Here is a 9,384-nt window from a genome sequence, read left to right on the forward strand (position 1 = left end):
GACCAAAAATTTAAGAAGTGCTGCTCTCAGGAGTGGTTTTTACTTGGTAATGCTAATTGCTTTCTAAAGCATTTGTGCCAGTTTATACTCCCACTGGCAGTAGTTTGAAGTTCCCATGGCCCCACATCTTAGCAAACATTTGGTCTTCATTTACTGTCTTTCATATTTGCCAATTGAGTGGCCGTTATTTTTTTTTTTATATATGGTATCTTAACTGTGGGTTTAATTTAGTTATGTTTCATGTGTTTGGATTCTTCTGTGAAATACCTAGTCATGTTTTTTCTATTGGGTTATGTGTCATTTTTCATTGATTCATATGATTTCTTTATGTATTCTGAACACCAATCCTTTGTCAATTAAATGTGTTGCATATATCTTCTCCCAGTTTGTGTATTTATCTTTTGGAATTGTATTGAACTTCTTGATCAACTTGGAGAAAATTGACACCTTTTCAGTATTGAGCCTTCCTAGCTGAGAACATTGTATATCTCTCCATTTATTAGGTCTTCTGTAATGCCTCTCAATAAACTGTAATATTTTTCTCCATAAAGGCCTTCACGTCTTATATTAGATTTCTTCCTAGGAATTGTTTTTTAATGCTATGATAATTTTTTAAAGCTTTATTTTAATACACTTTCTACATTGTTGCTATTTATAGAAATATTGTTGCTATATATTAATTTTGGATCTGGCACAGTAGTCAGGTGCTCAGCTGCCAACTGAAAGGTCAGTGGTTCAAACCTACCAGCTGTTCAGTAAAGATTTACAGCCTTGGAAGTCCTATGGAACACTTCTGCTGTATCCTATAAGGTCACTATGAGTTGGAATCAACTCGATGGCAGTGGGTTTTTAGGGGGGTATATATTAATTTTGGATTCAGCAACCATGCCAAACATATTCTTTTGAGTTTTTTATGTCATCATGTCATCTGCAAATAATGACAGTTTTCTGCCTTTCTGATTTATGCCCTTTTTTTTTTTTTTAATTATACTTCAGGTGAAAGTTTACAGCTCAAGTTAAATTCTCATACAAAAATATATACATATATTGTTATGTGACATAGGTTGCAACACTCCCCCTTTCCACCCCAGGTTTCTTGTGCCCATTCAACCAGCTCCTGTCCCTTCCTGCCTTCTCATCCTGCCTCTAGGCAGGAGCCGCCCATTTGGTCTCATGTATCTGATTGAAACAAGAAGCTCATACCTCTCAAGTATTATTTTTTTATTTGTAGTCCAGTGTAATCTTTGTCTGAAAAGTAGGCTTCAGGAATGGTTTTAGTTCTGGATTAACAGAGCGTCCGTCTGCAGGCCATAGTTTCAGGAGTCTTTATACCTTTTTAAAAAAATTTTTTTTTCTTTTATTTCTGTACTAGCTAGGACCTGAACTTATGATGGTGCACATCCTTGTCTTAGTCCTGATTTTAAAGGGAATGTTTTCAACATTTCACTGTTTAGTTTTTTTCCCCCATAAATGGCCTTGATCAGTTTAAGGAGGGTCTCTTCTATTTCTCCTTTGCTATTAGTTTTATTATGAATGAGTATTGCATTTTATTGCCTTTTTTGCATCTATCTATTTAAATGATTATTTTCTCTTATAATCTGTTAATGTGTTAAATTATGGTGGTCTACTTTTTAATATTAAGCTAGCCTTTAATTCCTAGTATAAACCCAACTTGGTCATGAGGAATGTGCGTGTGCATGTGTGTTTTAACACATTGCTGAACTCAATTGGCCAATATTTTGTTTAGGAGTTTTGCACCTATGTAAAATTAGCCTGTAATACTCATTTCATGTACTGTCCTTGTTTGGTTTTGGTATCAAGGTTATATTAGCCATATGCAGTGAGTTTTTCAATTTTCTGGAAGCATTCATTTAAGATTGGAACTAGTCCTTAAAAGCATTTGGTCATTGTGAGGGAATTTTTAGCTACTGATGCATTGTTTTAACAAGTTGTAGAATCGTTAGTACTTTATATTCTTGAGTCAGTTTTGATAAATTGAATGAATGTACCCAGTTGATAAGTTGAATTTATGAATTTATCCCTAATCCTAGAGATTTATTCATTTCATCTTAATTTTAATATGTATGAAGTTATCCATATTATCCTTGTATCTTTTTAGTCTCCACGGTATCTGTAGTTAGGGCCTTTTTTTCATTCCTATTAGTTTATTTGTGCCTTCTCATTTTTTCTTGATAAATACTTACAGGTTTGTATGTTTGACCCACTGTCGTTGTTAGGTACCATCAAGTCAATTCTGACTCAAAGCTACAGGACGGAGTAGAACTGCCCCATAGGGGTTCCAAGGAGCGGCTGGTGGATTTGAACTACCGATCTTTTGGTTAGCAGCTGAGCTTTTAACCACTCTGCCGTCAGGGCTCCTTTGACCCACTACTTATTTTAAAAGCGTATTTTAAAATTTTCAAATGATGGTAGTTCTAGTTGTTGATTTCAACTTTTGCTTCTAATTTAATTTCATTTTGTCAAAGAAACTGACCTGTATGATTTCAGTACTGAAATTTGAGACCAGGTTTATGACCATCTGTGGGTCAGTTTTCATAAATGTTCCATGTGTGCTTAAAAAGAATGTATATTCCCCAATTGTTGAGTATAGTGTTCTATAAATACCCATTCCACCCATTGTCCTTGAGTCAATTCCAACTCATAGCAACCCTATAGGACAGAGTGGAACTGCCCATTGGGTTTCCAAGGCTGAAATCTTTACGGAAGCAGACTGCTACATATTTCTCCCACGGAGCGGCTGGTGGGTTCCAACTGCTGACCTTTCAGTTAGCAGCTGAGCACTTAACCACTGCACCACCAGTGCACATTAGTGTTCTGTAATTCTCCATTAAATCAAACCTTAGTTGTGCTGTTCAGATCTTCTCTTCACTGGTTTATTTTGTACTTGATTTCTCCTTACTGAAGAGTCTCAAAAGATCTCATTATGATAGAGGATTTCTCAGGTTCTCTTGAAGTTGTCAATATTTGCTTTTTCTTTTGACTTTTAGGTACATACTAATTTAAAATCGTTAAATCTTCTTGGTGAATTGAACCTTGTGTTATTATGTAGTGACTTTATCTCTTGTAATGCTTGTTGCCTTGTTTTGTTGTTGTTACTTAATATAGCAATCTTTTGGTTAGTTCTTGATATATTTTAGATTATTTCTTTGGCATTATATTTCGAGTTTGCAAAGACACACCAAAAACACAAGGCCAAAGATAATCTGTCTTAACTAGATGGTCTAGTTCACTTGTACCTGTTGTGATTACAAATATATTTGGATTTATCTCTAGCCCCTCATATGTTACCTATTGTCCTGGGTTTTTGTGTGTGTGTGTTTGTCATCCACTTCCCCTGCCTTCTTGCCCTTTTATTTATTTTCTTATTTTTTCCCCTTCTCTATTTATTGGATTTTTAATTACTGCATTTGTTTTCCATATTAGTTCTATTTGGTTAACAAATCTTGTTTGTTCTCTGTGTAATCTGTCGTTCATATTCTCTGTGCTTCTCTTGCGTTTCTTCAAACATCATCAGTGTTCCCTGTGATTTTCCCTTGAATTTTATGATGTTTTAATTTTCCTTGGAAAACAGGAATTATTTGAAGCAGGCTGAGGTTGATAACTGTGAATTTGTTTGCTCCGCCAGACACCTGGGCGCTACCAACCTTGGACCACTTTAAATGATCAGCTTGAAAGTTCTGTAATTTCAGGTCAGAAATCACCTTGAGGGCTGACCTGTGGCTAGGGAGTTAAGGATGGTGATTTTTTCCCCTTCCACCCAGTACCAAAAGTGAGACAGGCAACATTTCTTGCTGTCCACCTCTCTTAGGCTTTATCTCCAGGCCCCCTTCTGCTGCTATCAAAGTTAAAGTTTAGGACTCCAGAATTCAACTGAAATCCTTAGGGCCAAAGCAGGCTTTGGGTGCTGGCTTACCTCACAGGTGTCCTGTTTCTGCTTCATTTTTGGAGTTCTGTAGATTCCTCTGATGTCAACTCAGTGATACATTTTCAAAGATTAAAAGATTTTCTTATATTATTTTTTATATTTTATTCAGCATTTGGTTTTTTTTTTTCTAACTGGGAGTCATCGAAGTTATCTAGACTGCCTTACCCCTGGAAACAGAAGTCTAGAGTAAAATTTTTTTCACTTTGCCCTTGATATGAGTAGGAAACATGGTACTTTCTAATCTACAGAATTCTAGGATGCCTAGTTCTCTCCCCTGCATTGTCCCACAAGATAGCCCTTTTATGGTCTAGGGGACTGTTGCTTGCAAGGTTGGAAATGTACAGGAAGCAACCATTTTTTAAAGCTATATTCTTCCTCCAAAGTAAGGAATGGCTGTGCCGTTTCCTTAAATGGCTGTTAGGCCAAATATTACTTCTTCCTGTTCTTTGATTGATTGCTTTGGTCTGAAAAAGGATTTGGGTTTCGTTTCTTGTAAACCTAACACTGGAGATTATATATGCATGAATGAGCCTTCCTGGCATACCTGTCCAACTGAAAAGGCACTGTTATGACTTATCTTTGCACAACAACTACCCAGTGTTCAAGGTTCAGAAATAAGCCTTCATTCAGATGTACTCTGAAATTGGGCCCTGGAAAACACGGGCAAAAGACACAAACCTGTTATTGCTTGCTCTTAGGACATTCAAAGAAGGCCTAAGTTATACCTAAGAGGCAAAAGCTTATGCCACAGTGCTGGAATTTTATAATCTTAGTGTATTTTTGTAGAATATAGAGGAATACCTATTAACACATAATTTGCACCCCTAAAACTAATACATGGCCATTAAGCTTCTAGAGGCAGTGCCAACACATATTTTACAGACTTTATTCTTGTTTGGCACATGTGCTGGCATTAACCTTGAAAACAGAGTTCTTGCAGCACATTGCTTGCATAGGTGTCTGTTTAAAGTACAAAAGAGAATAGTCCCTGGAGTCAGGTCTGGGAAAGCTGTAGCTGTGTTACCAGGCAAGCTTCCATTATTAAAGACGATGGCCAGAAGTAAACATTTAGTTTTTACCTATAGAATTTTTACCCACCTGCCTATAACTAGGGTTCTTAAGGAATGATAGTTGTTTTGTTGTGTTCTATATGGCTGGCAAAATTTCTGTTCGTAAAAATCTCAGATTGTATAAATGTATGTGAGGCTTATCTGTGCAAATGTGTAAAATGTAGAATAGTTTCGAAACATTAAAAAAAAGCCCGTTAAAAATGGAATGCAACAAAAGACAATAACCAGAAGCCAGAGAAATGAATCCATCCCAATGCCATTTGTGACCTATGGTTTGAAGGGATTCTGCCTTATGGTTTTAAGAATCCTTAAAATCAGGTACAAAGAGAAGCATACTCTTCGAAGAACTGCCTACAGAAGCCCACATATAGGCTGAGTTACAGACCTGCTGTTTTGAGAGGTGTTTATTTCTGTATTTGGTGGTTTTAACAAATGTTTAAAAAGCTTTCTTGATGAAGTTTAAGCTGAAACCTAAAGGGTGAGTGACACTGAGCCAGGCGAAGGAAGAGGAAGAATATTCTAGGCAGAGAGAAGTATATGTGTTAAGGCCGTGGCAGGAAGGATTGGGGGAGGCAGAGTACTTGGCAACAAGGAGCCAAGATATCAAGATGACTAGAACGTGGCGAACAAGAAGCTAAACTTGATGAGGTAAGCACAGGTAACATTTCCAGTTCTAAAAGAAGCCACAGATTAAAACTGAGTATTTTTCAGTGTCGTACAGCTTCAAAGACAAAGTTAGGAGGGTCGTCCCATTTTTAACTCAATAAGCACATTGTATGATTTACTATGAGTTTAAGGTCAATGTATACAAATTATTAGCTTATAAGAAATGAAAATAACATATAGGTTATCTAATTCAGGAAGACCAAAAATATAATTTGAAACAGACTAGATTTTGGTATAGATCATACCCAATTATCACTTATCTCAGTGGCTCAAAAGGTTTATTTTATCACATAAAACAGCAAATATTGTCTTGTTTTGGACTGTTGATAAAATAACCAACAATTTCCCCTAAGGAAAAGTATATGTATTTTTAAAATCTTGCACTTTTAAGATTTCATTCTTGGCAAATTGTAGAAACTTTTTTTTCTTTCATTTTTCATGCCAAAAGGCTATTGCTGTAAAAATCCTTTTTTAGTTGGGCCCTTGTAACGATGTTCAGTTAGTATTAAAGGTAAATGCTATTTCCTTTAATTCACAAAGACAATCCAGAAAACAGTCGATAAGGTATGTTTTTGGAAAAAACACTGTATAAATATTATACTGTAGGAGAAGAGAAAACAAAGTACAAATAGCTTAAGACAACAACATATCAAAGTATATGACTTAGGAAAGTAGAATTTTTAAAAATAATTCTACCTGGACTAAAGCATCTCCGCTATAACGAGGAATGAGGTAGTGAGGGGAAAAGAAGCTAGTCATGTCTGTATCTGACTTAAGTCACTGAAGCGCATTTCTCTTAGATATTCATAAATGCAATATTTACAAAATTATAAAAAAGTTTTTTAGGTTAAGGTAGGAGCTTATACTTAAAAAGTCCTGAGGTGGGGGGCGGGGGATGATGTTCAATTAAATGCAACATAGGCCAAATAAGAAGCCAGCACTAATTCTCACATGTATAAAGAGATTTTGTACCTGATACATACAAAATCTCAAATTTTCTTTTGTCAGAGTATGAAGGTCATATAACCCCAAATTTACCTGATTTAACATTTTAGTTAGTACTTACTGGTGATTGGAATGCAAAAGTTAGAAACGAAGAAGGATCAGTAGTTGGAAAATATGGTCTCGGTGACAGAAACAATGCTGGAGATCGCATGATAGAATTTTGTAAGACCAACAACTTCTTCATTGCAAATACCTTTTTTCACCAACATGAATGGCAACTGTACACAAGGACCTCGCCAGCTGGAATACAAAGGAATCAAATCGACTACATCTGTGGAAAAAGACTATGGAATTCAATATCATAAGTCAGAACAAGGCCAGGGGCCAAATGAGGAAAAGACTATTGCTCCTATGCAAGTTCAAGTTGAAACTGAAGAAAATTACAAGTCCACGAAAGCCAAAGTACGACCTTGAGTATATCCCACCTGAATTTAGAGACCATCTCAAGAATGGATTTGACGCATTGAATACTATTGACCAAAGACCAAACGAGTTGTGGAATGACATCAAGAACATCATACATGAAGAAAGCAAGAGGTCATTAAAAAGACACGAAAGAAAGGACCCAAATGGATGCCAGAAGAGACTCTGAAACTTGCTCTTGAACATCGAACAGCTAAAGCAAAAGGAAGAAATGATGAAGCAAAAGAACTGAACAGAAGATTTCAAAGGGTGACTTGATTGAGAAGACAAAGCATTATAATGACATGTGCGAAGAGCTGGAGTTAGAAAACCAAAAGGGAAGAACACGCTCGGCATTTCTCAAGCTGAAAGAACTAAAGAAAAAATTCATGCCTCGAGTTGCAATAGTGAAGGATTCTATGGGCAAAATATTAAACAACGCAGGAAGCATCAAAAGAAGATGGAAGGAATACACAGTCATTATACCAAGAAGAATTAGCCAACATTAACCATTTCAAGAGGTAGCATATGATCAGGAACCAATGGTACTGAAGGAAGAAGTCCAAGCTGCACTGAAGGCATTGGTGAAAAACAAGGTTCCAGGAATTGACGGAATATCGAGATGTTTCAACAAACGGATGAAGCACTGGAATTACTCATTCTTCTGTGCCAAGAAATTTGGAAGACAGCTACCTGGCCAACCAACTAGAAGAGATCCATATTTGTGCCTATTCCCAAGAAAGGTGATCCAACTGAATGTATAAATTATCGAACAATATCAATATCACACACAAGCAAAATTTTGCTGAAGATCATTCAAAAGGGGCTGCAGCAGTATATCGACAGGGAACTGCCAGAAATTCAGGCTGAATTCAGAAGAGGACATGGAACCAGGGATGTCATTGCTGATGTCAGGTGGATCCTGGCTGAAAGGAGAGAATACCAGAAAGATGTTTACCTGTGTTTTATTGACTATGCAAAGGCATTTGACTGTGTAGATCATAACAAATTATGGATAGCACTGCAAAGAATGGGAATTCCAGAACACTTAATTGTGCTCATGAGGAACCTGTACTTAGACCAAGAGGCAGTTGCTCAGACAGAACAAGGGGATACTGATTGGTTTAAAGTCAGGAAAGGTGTGCATCAGAGTTGTATCCTTTCACCATACCTATTCAATCTGTATGCTAAGCAAATAATCTGAGAAGCGGGACTATATGAAGAATGGGACATCATGATTGAAGGAAGATTATTAACAACCTGCATTATGCAGATGACACAACTTTGCTTGCTGAAAGTGAAGAGGACTTGAAGAACTTACTGATGAAGATCAAAGACCACAGCATTCAGTATGGATTACACCTCAAAGAAAACAAAAATCCTCACAACTGGACCAATAAGCAATATCATGATAAATGGAGAAAAGACCGAAGTTGTCAAGGATTTCATTTTACTTGGATCCACAATCAACAGCCATGGAAGCAGCAGTCAAGAAATCAAAAGACGCGTTGCATTGGGCAAAGGACCTCTTTAAAGTATTGAAAAGCAAAGATGTCACCTTGAAGACTAAGGTGTGCCTGACTCAAGCCATGGTATTTTCAATCACATCATATGTATGCAAAGCCTGGATAATGAAGAAAGAAGACCAAAGAAGAATTGATGCCTTTGAATTGTGGTGTTGGCGAAGAATACTGAATATACCATGGACTGGCAAAAGAACGAACAAATCCATTTTGGAAGAAGTACAACCACCAGAATGTGCCTCAGAAGCAAGAATGGTGAGACTGTGTCTTACATACTTTGGACATGTTGTCAGGAGGGATCAGTCCCTGGAGAAAGATATTATGCTCAGTGAAGTACAGGATCAGTGGAAAAGAGGACCTTCAACGAGATAGACTGACAAGACTGCAACAATGGGCTCAAGCATAACAAGGATTGTGAGCATGGCACAGGACTGGGCAGTGTTTCATTCTGTGGTACACAGGGTCACCATAAGCTGGAAACCACTTGATGGCACCTAACAACAACAGTACCAGCAAATTATTAATTTTAGAATTTGTTTGGGTGTATATACTTATACAAATTTTAAAACTTAATATTAGCTGTTTCATCTTGATTGTTTACTCACAGTCCAATCTTTGAATTGATTTTAGAGAAAGAATTTGATGACCAAATACCAGGTGATTTTATCAGTTATATCTGGGGTTTATATAGTGACATACTGCCTGGATCAAAAGGATTATATTTCAGAAACATACCCATATATAAATATCAAAAGCCTTAAAATTTTCCATG

The sequence above is a fragment of the Elephas maximus genome, chromosome 4 (assembly GCF_024166365.1).
Source record: "Elephas maximus indicus isolate mEleMax1 chromosome 4, mEleMax1 primary haplotype, whole genome shotgun sequence".
Classification (NCBI taxonomy): Eukaryota; Metazoa; Chordata; class Mammalia; order Proboscidea; family Elephantidae; genus Elephas; species Elephas maximus.